Source organism: Equus caballus, chromosome 14 (assembly GCF_041296265.1).
Source record: "Equus caballus isolate H_3958 breed thoroughbred chromosome 14, TB-T2T, whole genome shotgun sequence".
NCBI classification, from domain to species: Eukaryota; Metazoa; Chordata; class Mammalia; order Perissodactyla; family Equidae; genus Equus; species Equus caballus.
The window spans coordinates 32,164,636-32,182,093 of NC_091697.1; positions in this window are offsets into that span (position 1 = coordinate 32,164,636).

Consider the following 17,458-nt stretch of genomic DNA (forward strand, 5'->3'; position numbering starts at 1 on the left):
TGTTTAATCAGGAAAATTTTAAAACTTAAATCACTTCGAATGGGATTTTCCCCCTACAATTTGAAAATAAGTTTACTTGCTTCTTCCCTATGGCATTAATTATCTTGTTACTTATCAATTAATCCTTTACAGCTAGTCCATAAACTCTTTGATAGAAGATCCTTATTTTCGTCAATTCTCATCCCATACAGTCATTTCATGCTGTAGATGCATGATGAAAGAAGAAAGAAAGGAGGGAGCATGGATGATGAGAAGTAACAAGTGGGGGAACTCTTATTCAGAGTTTTTACAAACAAAAGTGTATTAAAACCATCTCACACTTTGGCAGCATTGTTTTTCTGTTCTTTGGGTGTTTTTATTTAATTATACAAAAATAATCTCAGAAGCTTGTGGTTTCAATTTATCTGATAGAGAAAGCTAGAGAATTACCCTTCATAATATTTAATTAAACATTTCTATCAATTACAGTGAATAAACATATAGTCACAGCTACCGCTGGTTCAGTTGGTGTTTCAAAAGATGGTATTTATTAAAGCTTCAGTTTGGCTATGCAACACAAATTAGATTCGGTTAGCAAACATAGCAATTGTTTTTCCCAAGAAAATTGTTCCTTTTAATTAAAGCATTTGCTCTTCTCTTAGCACTTTACAATGTGCGATGCAAAATAAACATAAAATAGTTACCCCAGATTTTTCCTCAGCCTTCTCAGTCCAGATTCAGAATAATTTGATTCAGAATAATTTCTTAAGGGTTTATTTACTTGGAGTGGGAGAAAAAATGCTACTGCCAGTTTTGGTAACCAGCAAAGCTATTTTATCAATAAATCATACTACTTAGAAAATTCCTATAGAAAACATGATGAGATAGTAGAATGTGGGATCTTATACCTCCTTTTCCCTCAGTGACTAACAAATGAAATCTCCAGTTGCATATTGAGATATGTGCTGAAAAAATTGAGTCACATGGGAAAATGATTGTTTCAAACACTGAAGATCAGATAGAAATGAAAGTGGGTCTTGAGCCTAAGGTAATTTATCAGACCTGGGTGTTCTTTCTCTTTGAAATACTGCAATTAGGTAATAAGGGTGAACTACTTTTGAGTTTGAGTTTTTTAAACCAATCTCTGATCATAATGTAAACTGACCTATTCTTCAATTATAATTTAGAAACGTTGAAATTCTTTTTCCTCTCGCTCTCCCTCGCTTTCTCCCCTCTCCTCTCTCCATAACATACATATATATATATATATATATATATATATATATATATTTAACTCATGCCCTGGATCCATTTTTTGAAAATGAATATTAGATGAAAGATTGTTCATCTAGCATGCCTGAATCATCCCTCAAAAATGTGATTCTGCTGGATTTACTCTTCAAGTGAATGTTTGCAGAGATTTTAGAAGCTCTGGAATCAATTCCTCCTATAGAACCACCTCCCGTGGAAACTCAGTATAGAATTGTCAGTCTATATACACAGTTGTGTGACTGAAGTTTTTCAAGAAAAATTCAATGAAACCATCTTATGGTCCTATGTGATGTCAAATACGGTTTTCACTTTTAATTGGGTATTTAGAATTCACTGGGTTATTTACCAATGGCTGAAAGAAACAAAAGCCCACCCCCACCCCCCAAAACTGTGTGTGTATGAAAGTTAAAAGAATAGGTCACAAAACTAGAGATACAAAGTTCATCTTTCCTCACGAGAACCCAGAATTAGGAATTAGAACCAGAAATTATACCCTCTGTCACCACTCCTTTATAGATGAAAGCATGCCCGCCACCTGCCTCGTACCTTGGTCCTTTTCTCCACATTCCTTCTGACTCTCCTTTCTCTGCTCTCTACTCAATGAAGGGAGAGTCTCTCTTACTCTGAACTAAGTCATTAATTTCACTCTTTCATTCTGAAAAGACAAAATTATAATGTCTAGAGTTTGTTTTACCAACTAATAGGAAAATCTCTGTCAAAACTCCGATGGAATTGACTAAGTCAGTGAGCCTTGTGGGACCTAGTTGACAGTCACTTTAAACAAGGACTGGGTGATGTAATATAGGTCTTTCAGGAATGCATGGCCTGCAGATGTAGGCTACAGGAAAGGTGACCAGTTCCTATTACCCATAGAGCAAGTCCCCAAACACTATATATACAGTCATGACATAATGACATTTCAGTAAACAGCAGGCCATATATACGACAGTGGTCCCATAATATTAGGACCATACAGCCTAGATGAGTACTAGTCTATACCATCAGGTCTGTGTAAGTACACTCTATGATGTTCACACAATGACGAAATCACTTAACGGCGCATTTCTCAGAACATATTCCCGTCATTAAGCAACACATGATTGTATTCCATAAACAAAGAAATAAGAGCATTTATGAATATAAAGCCCTAGTAGAAGAGTAAAACAATAGGAATCAAGTTAGATGCAAGAGAATTAGCTTTAAAATTAAAACACCTTGTATTCAACTGCTGATTGAATTATTTGTTGACCAGGTAACCCTAGGAAAATAATTTAACTTCCGCATGTGTCTGTTTCTACATTTGTAAAATGGAGATAATATTATCTGCTTGCCGGGTTGAAGAAGTAATGAGATAATGCACATAAAGTCTGTGACACAGTGACAGAGTTCATCTTTCCAAAGTGTGTGTACAGGCTCAGGAAGTGGGAAAGGTAGGCCGTCAAATGTAATTCAAAGAAGAATGCAGAAGGGTATCTGTCATTCCCTAACCTGGTCAGGGACTTCTGGATTATTTTTGTCCCCATAGCTTCTTCCTCCAAAATATGGAGTACCAGCATAAAAAGCACTGGTACAATGGGCAGCTTAAAGTCTACTTGGAACAAATGCCTTCAACAACACCTCCAACATTGGCTTACTTCTATTTATCTTTTCATTCTAAGCTTAAGTACTCTAAGAAGCTTGATCTTACTGACTTCCTCCTCCTGCCTCCCCAAAACTAGGATAGGCCAGCAATCTCTCTACATGTTCCAGGATCTATGCCCTGTGCTATAATATAAATCAGTAGTTTGTCACATCTTTTTTATCATATTGAGATTCTTCAGAGCAACGAGCATTTTTTGTTCACCACTGCAGCTCTAGCAATCAATACAGAGTCTGACAAATGAGTGCTCAGAATTAATATTTTCCATTTGTTTTTTAGTAGTCCAGCATCTAAACACCCTTCTGGCTTTTGGTAAAACCTCCAGTACATGAGTCTTGGTAGCAGGCAGGGCTGATAGGAGCCATGTGGTACCAGAAATTCTCATTTTCTGAAACCTAGAAATTAGAGCTTGAGCATGAGACCTAAGTTTGGCCAACTGGATACCCCTGCTCAGGCCTCTAAATTCCCAGGAAAGAAAACAAAGCATATGGGACAGCACAGTGGCATTTGTGCTATCAGGAGGCTGGTATTGGTAATCGTCGTCATAAAGAGACCACAGACAAGTTCTGCTACCTACCTGGCCATGTTCTGGGTTCTTTGACCTGTTGTCATTTGCTTTGTGTCCTCAGTCCATGTCTTTGATTGCATGAACTGCACAGTTTCTACAAATAAATTTATTTTCTGCTTAAATTAGTCAGTAGTGGTTTCTGTTGTTTATAATCAAGACACCTAAATGATAAGGAAAGAATTCAAAATTTTAATAACTAGATGATCAGAGAGATGGACTGATGCACAGATAATTAAATCAACAGAGGAATGAGTAAAGCAAATAAAGAGTCAAAGGGAGGGGGCCAGCCCAGTGACGCAGCGGTTAAGTTTGCACGTTCAGCTTTTCGGTGGCCCGGAATTCGCCAATTGGGATCCCAGGTGTGACATGGCACCGCTTGACAAGCCATGCTGTGGTAGGCATCCCACATATAAAGTAGAGGAAGATGGGCACAGATGTTAGCTCAGGGCCAGTCTTCCTCAGCAAAAAAGAGGAGGATTGGCAGCAGTTAGCTCAGGGCTAATCTTCCTTAAAAAAAAAGAAAGAATCAAAGGGACACTAGGCTCAATTTCCACATATCTGCCATTCTTTCTCTCGCTCCCCCATGACTTGACCTCCCACTCTTTTCCTTAATAACAATTAATTTTTAAAGCAAATAAACATTCCAGTTTCCTAGAAACCCTTAGGGTTCTCACATAACTTACAATAATGATTCCTAAGATATTCGTTTAATTACGTTCAACTAGACTGTGAACAAGTTGAAGTAGGAATCCTGTATCCTCTCCTTTAAGCTCATTTATTTTTTGAAACTAAGAAAGATTAGAAGGAAACAAGCATCTTTTCATTTATAAATCTAGCTGAGCTTAGCACTATATTAAAGCATGAGTTTCAATAAATAATTCTACTCATGATTCTAAATAGCAATTAGAGATCTTCCTGTGAATATCCCTCAGGTACCTTAAATTCAACAAGTCTTTAAAAATTAATTTACCTCTTTACTTCTAAACATGGTTTAAAACTTCGCTTATTCTTCATGTTCCAGATGAAAACATGGGCCTATAGGCAGACCTCCACTGCTTTTTACCTTCACATTTCCTTAAAATTAGTAAGACATGCAGCATTAGTAAGAAAATCTGTATTACTACTGGAAAAAAATTTTAAGACTGTTCCATACAAATGCTAGATATCTTGAGGCAATTTTGTAAACAATGGAAGGAAGGAATGGTGAGTGGAATTTCCATTATGCAAAGGAAATACTAAGATGGGGAGTAAGTGAAGTAGTCCCCAGCAGGACCATCCTCAGATCTCACACTGAGAAAAGCAAATGATCTCAGAAAAAAGACTGATCTATTAAAGCATGTTTTTAACATGGCAGCAAATTCTTTAACACTCCTTCCATTGAGATGTGGAAATTTACGAAATCTCCTTTTTAATCAGTGTAGGCTTGTGACTACCTTGACCAACAGAGCACAGCAGACATGACTCTGACTTCCAAGATTTTAAAAATGACTTAAAGACCACGCAGTTGGTGCTTTGTTCAATGGAAATCTCACTAACGGAGCCCTAGGCCTCCATGTAAAAAGTCGTACTGCTCTGAGAAGCCCACGTTAGGGAAGTCATGTGCAGGCACCCTGGTCAACACCCACAGCAGGCCTCCAGCCATCCATGCCCAGGTGCCAGATGTGACTGAAGCCGATACTCCTAACCAGCCTCTTTATCAGCAGAACGTCATGGAGTGATCTTCACAATATTCCCTTGATCAGAAGAAAAACAAAGTCAAGCCCTGCCTGAATGCCTGACCTAGAAATTTGAGAGATATTGATACCAAACCTCTTAGTCTCAAGTTCATGCCCAAGTGCAGTAAGCCAATTACTGAGACATCAGTGCTTGGAGATGGAAAAAGGTTTAACTGAATTAGCCAAAACAAGACAGCAGGAGGGTAGGTTCTCTCAAATCCACCTTAACAAGAGGAGAAAGCAAGGGGTTTTATTGAGGTAAAGCAGGAGGAGTTTCAGAGAAACAAATGGGTAATTCACATTTCTTTCACTCCAGATAAGCCCTTGGGCAATCTGACTTCTAGGTGCCAGTGGCAGCTGGGGGATAGTTATCTGGTGATCACAACTTCCTTGAAGTCATTTTTTCTTCTGCAAACAAGCTCATAAATCCTTGTGACCCTTGAGTCACCTCTCAGGTTAAACAAGAAAACAGCAAATTGACAAGATTAACTTCTTTTCATCTATGTGCGTTGGGAACAAGATTGAAAGGCAATCACGTTCTTATTGAACATTTACAGTAACCCTCAGGTACCTGGCTTCAATATAACAAAGTGGCTGGTGGGTTAAGCCCCTATGCTTTGGGGTAGTTTGGTATGCAGCAATAGAATTTGATGACAGAGTAGTAAAACTAAAGGTACAATATGTAGCATGGATTTGGGGAATGGATGAAAGCATGACAGGCCTCAAGCTGACTATCAAATGGCTTCGTGGAAAATGAGGAAGAACTTTTTAGCTGGAGAAAAAGAAATTCTAGTTATGTAGTAGAAGAAAGTTTGGCAACATTGTGACCTGGGGTAACATGGAAAATAGGAAGTATACTCAATGAATTCAATGATCCAGCTAAGAAAATTTCTGGACAGGCTGGAGATACCATATGGCCTGTTCTTAATGCCTACAATAAAATGAAAGAGAAGAGGAATTAATCAAAGAATAAACTCCTTAGTTTTTGAACAGAATTTGGAGGAAATATAAAGGGCCCTGGATACTCTTTCCAAACAACTCAAGGTTCTCGAAGATATAGCCTTAGGGAAAAGATCAAATTCAGAGCACAGCAAATAAAACACAGCCTCAAGGAACCCAAGTTTTGGCTGTAAGATCCCTTCTTAAGATGTGAGGAAATTTAAGTCAGCACCTCATACACCCTTTCCCTTATACAGACAGGCTTATGCGAACATTAAAAGCATGCCTCATAGACTCTCTCAAATAAACAACAGTACTTCTAAGACTCAAAAGAATCCCAAAATCTATGGACAGAGAACAGACTAAGAAAGTTACTTAGCTGGATGTTGGCCACGTTTTAGGGAAAGAAAGTATTACTTAGAGGGCAGAACTAAGAGTTCCAGAGAATCATTCATGGAGAGCAGGACTGAGTTCCATTCATGAAACTGACAATATGTACACAGCTGAATTCAGAATTGCTCTCCTGGTGACCGCCACGTACCTCCCATTTCCCTTCTATTGAACAGGAGTATCTAGTGTGTCTAGTTCCCATCCCTGTATCTTACGTGTGTGTTGGGATGGGAGAGAGGCAATGTATTGTTCCTTAGATCACAGTTCTTCAGAACAAGAGAAATCGTGTCCAAGTAACATGTCATCTCCTGGACATGATTTAATGTGAGATCCTGGACCGCAAGCCTGAGATTGATGCTGTAATAGGATGAGGCTTCCGGGAAGAAGTCTGAGGGAGGGTGAATATACTTTGTATGTGAGAGAAATGTAAATATAAATGGCCTGAAGGCAGATGGTAGTAGTTTTAAACTGAATTCAAAATCTTTGATACTTCTCTTATCCAGAGGTAGGACCTTCAAACCCTGCCCTTGAACCAAGGTGAGCTAGTGATGCTTCAACTAATAGAATATAGCAGAAGTGATGGCCTCTGGTTTCTGAGGATAGCTCATAAAAGGCCACGCAGCTTCTGGTTTTTCAATGGGAGTCTGACCACTTTGAGGCTGCCATGTTAAACATCTGTAAACAGTATGATTGACATTTCCAGTTGAGCCCAACATTCCAACCACTCCCACCATGGCACCGGAATGTCAACAAAGCCATTCTGAATGCACTAGAGCAGCCCTCTGTCAGCTGAATACCATACGGTGACTTCTGTCCATACCACATCGAGGAATCACCCAGGCAACCCCTGCCACAATTCTCAACTCAGAAAATCATGATATATAAAAAGATGTTTGCTATTTTAAGCTAATAAGTTTTAGGGTCATTTGTTATGTAGCCGTAGATAAATGGAACATTTACTGAAGCTTCTAGAGTGTTTACCAGGGACTCCAGGCCATGTATCAGGAATCCCACTGTGGGGATTTCAACTAGCATCTGTTACAAACAATAAACTAAGCAATGTAGGGGTTGCTGCTGGTGCCGCAACTAAAAGAAGGAGCTAGTCTCAGCTGATTTCAGCAAGCCACAAAATAAAAATACCTTCCTCTAAAAGATCATTCCCCCACAGATATTTCCAGCCAACCGCCATATCCTCCCTACTCTTCACCAAGCTTCAAGCTGCGAAAACTAAATTACAGAGGATCTTTACTTTTCTCCTCCCTTCTTCTTCTTCTTTTTTTTTTTTTGGTCCTTTTCTGAACTTTTGGTCTTTTTCTCACTTTCTCTGAAAAGTGAGCAGAAATTTTTGTAGTCAACTCCTTTATCCATACATATAGAAAAATTTGATGGCTCACAGAACCAAAATGTAAAATACAGAAACATAACACTTCTAGAAAAAAAATAGAAGAATAATTCTTTGACGGTGGGATAGGCTTGTATAGGACACAAAAACACGATAGCAGAAAAATAAAAAAGATAAATTGAACTTCAACAAAATGACTGCCCATGAGAAGACACCAAGTTAGAAAATGAATAAACAAGCCACAAATTAGGAAAAATATTTGCAGTACATATATCTGACAAAGAATTTGTATTTGGAATAATGAACTCCTACAAATTACCAATGAAAATCCCCCCAAATTCCAAAATCAAAAAATCAATACAAAATTGAAACACTTAGACACTTGACAGCAAAATATATTTAATTGGCCCAGAAAAACCAGAAAATGTACTCGACATTATTAGTTATCACGGAAAAGCAAATTAAAAACCACAATGAAACACTATTTCAAACATGATAGATAGCTAAAAAACAATGTTGGTGAGGATATGGAACAACCAGCACTCTGATTCCTTTATGGTGGGAATGTGAATGATACAACCATTTTGAAGGACTATTGACAGTTTTTGACAAAACACAGATCTACCTTATGACCCAGAATATCCAATCCTAGTATAAACTGTAGTTTATACATATAATGAGAAAATATCAAAAATTAAAACTGGGCTGTAGGATTTATCTTTATGGAAAACTGGTCACAATATATTAATTGAACAAATCAGCTTACAGTATAATATATATATAGTACAATATGTAATAGACAATGGATAAATGCTCACACAAACTTGTACTGACAACAATACTTGTGTATTTCTGTATATGCATACACTTGCATGTGATGCATGTGTGTCCCAAGCTGCATGAGTGTGTGCGCACCTGTGGAAAGGCTGAGTGGTGGGGGTAAGAAAGAATCAAGCTGAAATAATGTTCTGGAGCTTCTTTTTTCAATGACATTGCTTAATCTTATTTTGTTAACAGATGTTGAATGCCGGTATAATAAAACCAAACCGAAAACCAATAAAAACTCAGCGTTCAAATTGGTTAATAATATGTGCTTAATTTATGCATTTTATATAGGCTACTCATTAAAATGAATCATAACTTTGCATCAGATGCTTTTCATACAATTCATGCACAACTCTCACTTCTCCTAAATCTGATTGGTGTGAAGCCGGCCCAAATTTCTATGGAGAAACACCCAGAATGAGGGGAAAGCTGTGAATTTGCTTTTTATTTGTTTGTGAAACTACGTGGCTAAATGATAGTTCTAGAATACCATGCCCGAGACCCTCCTCACCATGCCGCAGCCTCTCTGAGGTCTAGCAGGTAGAAGGTACTGTTTCCATTGACTGAACTCTCCCAAGAACATGCTTTAAATCACTTCTCTCCTACATCATGGGTTAGCGAACTTTTTCTGTAAAGATCAAAATAGTAAATATTTTCGGCTTTGCAGGCTATCGGTCTCTGTCACAACTACAAAATCTGCTGTCGTAGCGTGAAAGTATCCGCAAACAGTACATAAATAAATGGTGTGGCTGTGCTCCAATAAAACCCTTTCACAGAAACAGGCAGTGGGCCAACTTGGCATACAAACCACAGTTTGCTGACCCTTGCCCTATAAAATACAAATAATCATAATAACGATACAAAGAGTAATGAATGTCAGGAATGAACAGAAGAGAAATGGCAGGAACAAGTAAGACAAGGATTAATAAATTAAATAGATTGTATATATTGAATGTTCATTTTGTAGATGTGAAAAATTTTATCAAAATGTTAGTAATGTGTTTTTTCTCATATTAACATGCAATCTCTAGCAAATATTAAAAAATATATGTCAAAGAGGAATCTTTGTAGCGAGAGAAAAAATTGCATTTAAAGACTTTTTAAGAATAGATATATATCTTTTGAAAGATATCTACCAATTTGCCAGTGGCAATTATCTATGGGTGTTAAACTGATGAGTTGAGTGACCATTCAAACCGGGAAAATTTGGAGAATAAAAGTAAAGCTAAAGAATTAAAACATATACTTTTTGAAATATGTATTTATTGACCAACAATTTTGTTTCATTATATTGTTAGATTTATAAAATAGTTCTATTCAAAACTTATTTCTAAAAATGATTAAAATTCTTTGTAAAAGTCAAAACATATACACGTGTTCATTTAAGCAAATTTGCTTCATTAACTGTACATTGAAAAATATCATAAGAAGAATAATTACCTTATTTGTCTTTCATACAATGTCACAGGTATTGTTCTGAAGTATGTATTTTTCCAATATAATCTTATTATTAATTTATTAAGAAAATTGCTTGAAACCTTCAAATTTGCATTTTAGAGTTAATAAATTTGAAATTGGTTACACATTCAATGGACTTTTCTCTGTAGACTATAAGATATTTAACTAAGAATTTATTTTCTATTTAGGTTCCAAGGAAAACAGAACAAACTCGGCTAAATAGAGAATATTCTCACTTCTAATGTTTTCATGTTGAACTTTGTAAATACTTCAACCCAAAATATTTAGGGTACTGACTTTTTGTCTCCATTATAACTATCTTTCTTCACAAACATTTTTACGAAATAAAATCCTCAAATATTCTTTCTCTATATTTTATATATTCTTTACATCTTTCACAAAATATAAATGCTGAAAACTCATAGAACTTTTCAAACTCAGTCTTTTTCAGTACAGAATACCTATTTACTCCATTAAAAATAGGAGCTCCATCAAAATATTTTTCCACACTTTGAAATATTCCAAAGTGCGATTATAAAATTTCAAATTTAAATCTTGTCCACTATTTGAGGGATAATATTGAATTTCTTCTGATCTTCCCTTGTTGATCATCCCTTTTAAGGATGCATTGCAACAGTTTCCTGTTTGCAAGTTTTGTTTTGAACAATTGCAATATTCTAAAAAGCATTAAGACCTGATGTTTCTTGATGCTCCATTCATAAATACATTGATTAAATATTTCCTACTGATTTTGAGTAAAATGTAACAAAAACCTTAGATGACTCATTATGCAAAAAAAAAAGCTCAATATCATGGTAGAGCATTTAGGTTTATTTCCAAAGTTTTCAGAGCCTAAAGCATTTCTAGTATCTGATTGATGGTGAGCAGCAAAGATGGATGTTCTTATTCAGAGGAGCTTTTCACACAAAAATTTTGTAGTTCGGTTACTCTAAACTGTGTATATGTTTAAAACTGTATAAATTTGACAATTTTTGCTTCTGTTATCATGGATAGAATAGGAACAATGATAAATTATGTGCTCACCATGATGAGTACCAAGCATATTGCTCCAAGTTTTCTTAATCTAGTTACAGTACTATTTTTCTGTGATGTATGCCCTACTATTTTTAGTAAAACAGCAAAACCAAGTAATTTTATTTTGAACGTTGAACTTTTTAACTGAATTTTACAAACGCACCCACCATAATATCAAAGATTTCCATTTGACAGAATGAACATCCAAAGCCTTTACTTTATTTCATAATTTGGATGGGAAAAGAAATTGATCCATTACTGAAATTAACTAGTTTTCTGTTTGAAGGATCTGAACACACTGACATAAACCTGCCATCATTTAATGATTGGAGATATTCTTCTGCTGAAACAGCCAACACATTCACAGCCACTGCTTAAGTGTTCACACATGCACAAGAAAATCTGGAATAAAAATTGAATAAAAGCCATTTTAAGCAGTCATTTTATCTAAATGATAAACGATATTTCACAGAGTGATATGTAAACATACCATCTGCAGCTGCATATTAAATCACAGTCTTCAGGCACATTCTTCTTAATAGAATTATTAACTTTTGAAGTAGATTCTGGTGCTTCCTCAGCATGTTTGTCTTCTGTTCCTATGCAGTCATTGATATCACTGTGGTCCCCATGGCAGGTGGTAACTGTCAACAAATATTTTTCATAAGCTAAATGTTCTTCATCAACTCTTGAAAAACAGAAATTTAGTACTTAATTTTTTTAACTATGTACTTGCAGTTTTGAGCTCATTGCACCCAAAAGGATTTATTCCAAAATTAAATGCATCACCAAACAACAAAATACATTCTTGTATATTTGTCCATATGATAAAATTCAATATCACTGTAGCAATAATGTTCAGAACACTCTCAACATTCTCAGCCTCTCTTTCCTGCGTGTGTTTCACATACACTTAACCAATAATTGTCCATTTTACCCAGTGATTCCTCTAACTGGTGATCTGGCAACTTCATGCATCTCACTGGCCACGGCACAAACTTTAACACAGCAAGTAGGGAGAACAATGAATATTTCTTCCACAGATACCAGTAATAAGCTAGCAGTCCCTACCTATTCTTAGCAAGCAGTTGCTACCTGGTAAATATAAAAAATATAAGCAGATCATAACTGAGTATTTTGTCTTATTTTGCTTTGTTCTCAGATTTAATCTTGTGATAAAGTGAAACGTCTAATCACTGCATGGCAGAAGCTGGAGGGGCTAAGTGGACGCCTGCAAAACCTTAATAGGGACACATTTCCAACAAACAGGTGGAAATTGGAATTAAAGAAATAATGCCATCTATAATAGCATCAAAACAGGAAATACTTAGGTATAAATTAAACAGGAGAGATGTATGGTAAAATCTACAAAGTATGGCTAAGAAAAATTTTAAAAGACCTGAAAACACAAAAAATCACGCTTGTGGATTAGAAAATTCATTATTGGTAAGACGTCAGTGCTTCTAAAGTTGGCCTATAGATTCATTGCATTCTCAATTAAAATAGCAGAATCTTCATAGAAATTAAAGAGCTGATTCTAAAATGAATGTGGAAAGACAAAGGAATTAAAAAATCCCAAACAATTTTGAAAATGAAGAAAAAAGTTGGAGAACTTACAAAACTGGATTTCAAAATATCCTAGAAAGCAACAGTAATCAAGACAGTATGGACAGACATGTAAATCAAGAAACAGAATAGTGGGAAAAAATACACACATGTGCACTTATGCACATGTGTATACACAAACATTACACACATTTTTATTATATATATTATAGATATGTTATACTCTCTCTATATATGTAAGTATAACATATATGCAAATGATTCCAACAAAAATGTCAAGGCAATTCAATAGGAAAAGCATGGTCTTTAAAGAAAACCTCCAATCTCATTTCAAACCATATATAAAAATTAATTCAAAGTGAATCATAGACTTAAATGAGTGAATCATAGACTTAAACGTAAGAGTTAAAAACTATAAAGCAACCATAAGAAAACTTAGGAAAAAATCTTTGTGACCTTAGGTTAGGCAAATGTTTTTCAGCTATGAAACAAAAAGCACGGACCATAAAATTAAAAATAGGTAAATTGGACATTGTCAAAATTAAAAATTTCTGCTCTGTATAAGAAGAAAAAAAAGACAGAAACAGAATGGAGAAAATATTTGTAAAACATATATCTCATAAAAGGCTTTTATCCAGGGGCTGGCCCCGTGGCCGAGTGGTTAAGTTCGCGCGCTCCGCTGCAGGCGGCCCAGTGTTTCGTTGGTTCGAATCCTGGGCGCGGACATGGCACTGCTCATCAGACCACGCTGAGGCAGCGTCCCACATGCCACAACTAGAAGAACCCACAACGAAGAATATACAACTATGTACCGGGGGGCTTTGGGGAGAAAAAGGAAACAATAAAATCTTTAAGAAAAAAAAAAAAAAGGCTTTTATCCAGAATATAAAAAGAACTCTTACAACTCAATAATAAGACAAACAGCCCAATTTAAAAATTGAGCAAATTATTTGAATAGACATAAAAAGCATATAAGCAGAGAGAAAATAGCTTAACATCATTAGTCTTTAGGTAAATACAAATTAACCCTACAATGAGGTACCACTATATACTTAATAGAATGCCTAAAAACTTAAACAGTAGATAAAAAAAATAATCAACAAACTAATTGCCGATGAGGAGGCGGAGGAACTAGAGTTCTCATCTATTGCTACTGAGAACACAAAATGTGTTTTGGAAAACAGTCTGAGCCAGCATATGACCTAGCAATCCCAATTCTAGGTATTTACTCAAAAGAAATCAAAATATGTTTCCACAACAAGACAGGACACAATTGTTTACAGCTACTTTATTCATAACAGCTAAAAAGTGGAAACAACCCACAACGTCTACCAGCTGATGAATGGGTAAACAGATTGTGGTAGGAACAGAGTAAAATATTATTTAGCAATGAATAGGAATGAATCACAACACAAAGGTTTGTTCTCAAAACCATTATACTATGTGAAAGGATCTAGAAACAAAAATCACATAATGTACAAATTTATTCGTGTGCTATTGTGAGAAAGGCAAAACTATGGGGTCAGAAAACAGATGAGTGATTTCAGGGACCAGGGGTGTGAGTAGGAGCTTGAATGCAAAGAAGCAAAAGACAAGCCTTTTGGGGTGATGGAAATGTTATATGTTGATTGTGGCAGTGGTTATGCGACTGTATACATTTGTCAAAAGCCGTGGAAATGAACACTTTTAAAGGGCAGTTTTTACTGTATGTAAATTTTAGCTCAATAAACCTTACTTTTAAAAGAAGAGTAAGTAAAGGAAACCTAGATTGAGCTATCACTTCTTCTTGCAAATATTTCTTGCCTCCATTATTTTCAGCCTGAATCTCACTCCAGCAGTTAAATGGCCACTCTCTTCTTCCCACCCATTGTGGTGTGCCTCTGTCCTTGTGCTTAGTATTAGTACTCTAGGTTAAATTCACTGAGGTTCCTGTCTGTTCTCCCACTCGATTGGGCTTCTTGAGGGCTTTTTCTTTCCCCCAAAGCTGTATCCTCATGCTTAAAGTCACATCTAACAGGTTAAGATAACCAAGAATTGTTGAGAAAGAGAAATAACAAAAGAAGAGAAAAATGACACTCTTTTCATGACTGTTTTCTCTCCCAATCTTCCCTTGGGGGAAAAACTGCTTTCTTCCGTCATCCTGTAGATACCAAAGCTAATCTTAACTATAAAAACGTCCTGGATTTATGTTTTAAAATGAACCCAGGATTTTGTTTCCATTCATGTATGGAGGGGCCAACAGATCAGGAAATGATTGCCATTGAAAAGATAGTTTGTTACTCCCGGTGCCCAAGAAGAGGGGGCATGCCATGCTGGGTGGGGCCACACAGAGAAGCACCAGTTAGGTGAGGAGGCAACAGGAAGGAGGGGAGAGGGTGGGCAGAAGCCTTTATTGCGATTCTCATGAGAAGGAATGGGCAAGGCAGAGTGAGCATCTGAGCAAGCTTAGGATTGGAGAGTTTGAATAACTTCCGTGGGTTCTGGGCTGTAGGGGTGGAACCCAGGTTCCCAGTACCTGGTCTTGGGTTGGTTTAGGGCAAGGAGCTAGTGTCTCAGACTTCATGAGCTTGATTAAAGGAGGCAGAAGGAGGTGTGCACTCAGGACTGGTTGGTTTGCATATCAAAGTCATACCCACAGGCAAGTATTTGCTATCTCTAGGAATGGGGAGGTCTCTTTCCCACCTCCCACCTCCATCAGCGAGGTCCCATATAACGTACACCAAGAATAGAGTGGAGGAAACCCGGTGGTGCAGCGGTTAAGTTCGCCCGTTCAGCTCTTCAGTGGCCTGGGGTTCGCCGGTCTGGATCCCGGTGAGGACCTGGTACCGCTTGGCATGCCATGCTGTGGTAGGAGTTCCACATATAAACGTAGAGGAAGATGGGCACGGATGTTAGTTCAGGGCCAGGCTTCCTCAGCAAATAGAGGAGGACTGGCAGTAGTTAGCTCAGGGCTAGTCTTCCTCAAAAAAAAAAAAAGAATAAAGAAAATGTAGTTAATACAATTTGTGTAGTATCTTTCCTGTATACATTACAGTTTGTTCTATAGCCTTAGAATAAAACTTAGCGTGCACTGCTAGTGGTCTATGTGTTATCGCTATTTTTAGTCTCTAAAATCAGTCTAACATCTTGCTAAATATCAAGTGAAAAATAGCTTAGATGATGTGCTAAGGCATATTCCTCTATATTCTGCAATAAGCACTATGTAAACATTGAGAGAGAGATTTAATTTGTGTATGGAAAGATGGATTACACAGTCAACTTCTTTAACTTTTATTTCCTACTGTGAATCAACAAAAGCCACGCTTTAGTGCCTCCCGGGGTAAGCAATAGAAAATGCCACGGACGCAAACTGCTGAGTTATCTTCACCCTTGTTCTTTTACTTAATGTTATGTCCGTGTTATTTCATTTAATAAAAGATACAAGGGCTGAGAAAACACAATACAGTGTCTGTGCATGTAAAGATATAGGAGAAATCAATTACAATATAATAGAAAGCATTATATTTTCTTCCATACATTTTGTTTAAAGTATTAGGAAAAGGCCACACAATGTTAGACTCCAAAATATATTTACTTTAATATAAACTCCACAATAACAAGAGAATCAAACATTTATTACTGTTCTAAGATCACAATTAGGTTTTCCTTTCCGACATTTCTCTGAAGATCTACGTTTGACATTATTCAGAGTTAAAGGTGGGAACAACAATAATTAAATATAAGACCATCAAATACTTTCATCATAAGGCTCTCAATTGCTGGGTAAATGCACAGAATAACAGATTCATTTAGGAAATTGTGTTTTGTGTCTCAAATGGCCTCTCTCAATTGCCTTCTCATCTCCAAGAATATAAATATAAACACTGGCTAACTCTAAAAAGAATTCTTAAATGTAACCTATAATGACAATAGCTAATATTAAACAGCTAATATTTGATATCTTACTATGTGCTTATTAAATGTTTGACATACATTATCTCATTTATTCCTCCAACCACCACCTAAGGGATATATTTATGCCATCCTCATATTCGGATGGAGAAACTGAAGGACAGAGAGATTAAGAAACACCCAGAGCTTGGCACATGCAAGAGGCAGGAAGATAGGCCAATGGGAGGAATAGGAAGATATGTGGACAGGAGTCGGGCCCTGTCATGAAGGGCCTTGTCGCCCACTGCGGGACGTTCAGGTGGCGTTCTGAGTGCAGTAGGAGGGCACCAAAGAGGTTGAAGCAGAGGAGTGCCAAGGTCTGATTGACACTTTAGAACTGCTCCAAGCGTCGCTATGGAGCACTTGACACATGGCTGGTCCACAGTGAGAAGAGCTGGGAAGTGTAGAATCTTTGGTAGATTTCAAAGGCTTAACACAAAAAAGAATGCAAACTATCTCATTAAATCTTTTTCCTTTTGATTACGTGTTGAAATGACAATATGTTGGATGTATTAAGTTAAATAAAATATATCACTAAAATTAAAAAAAAGGAAACTCATCCAGTCACTCAGCTAGTAAGTGGTGACCCTGGATTTAAATATCGGGCTCTCTAACTCCTGAAACTATTGTAACCTCTCTGTTATGTTGTATCTCAAGTATAAGCTGCTTGGTTGGAGCATTTCCCCCCTAGAAACCATGTTACAGTGTTTATAGTTCTATGACTACCCACAAAAGCATTCTGCTCCCATAGAAAAGTATGAATACGCTTATACAGACTCTGACCATAATGGGTAAAGTCA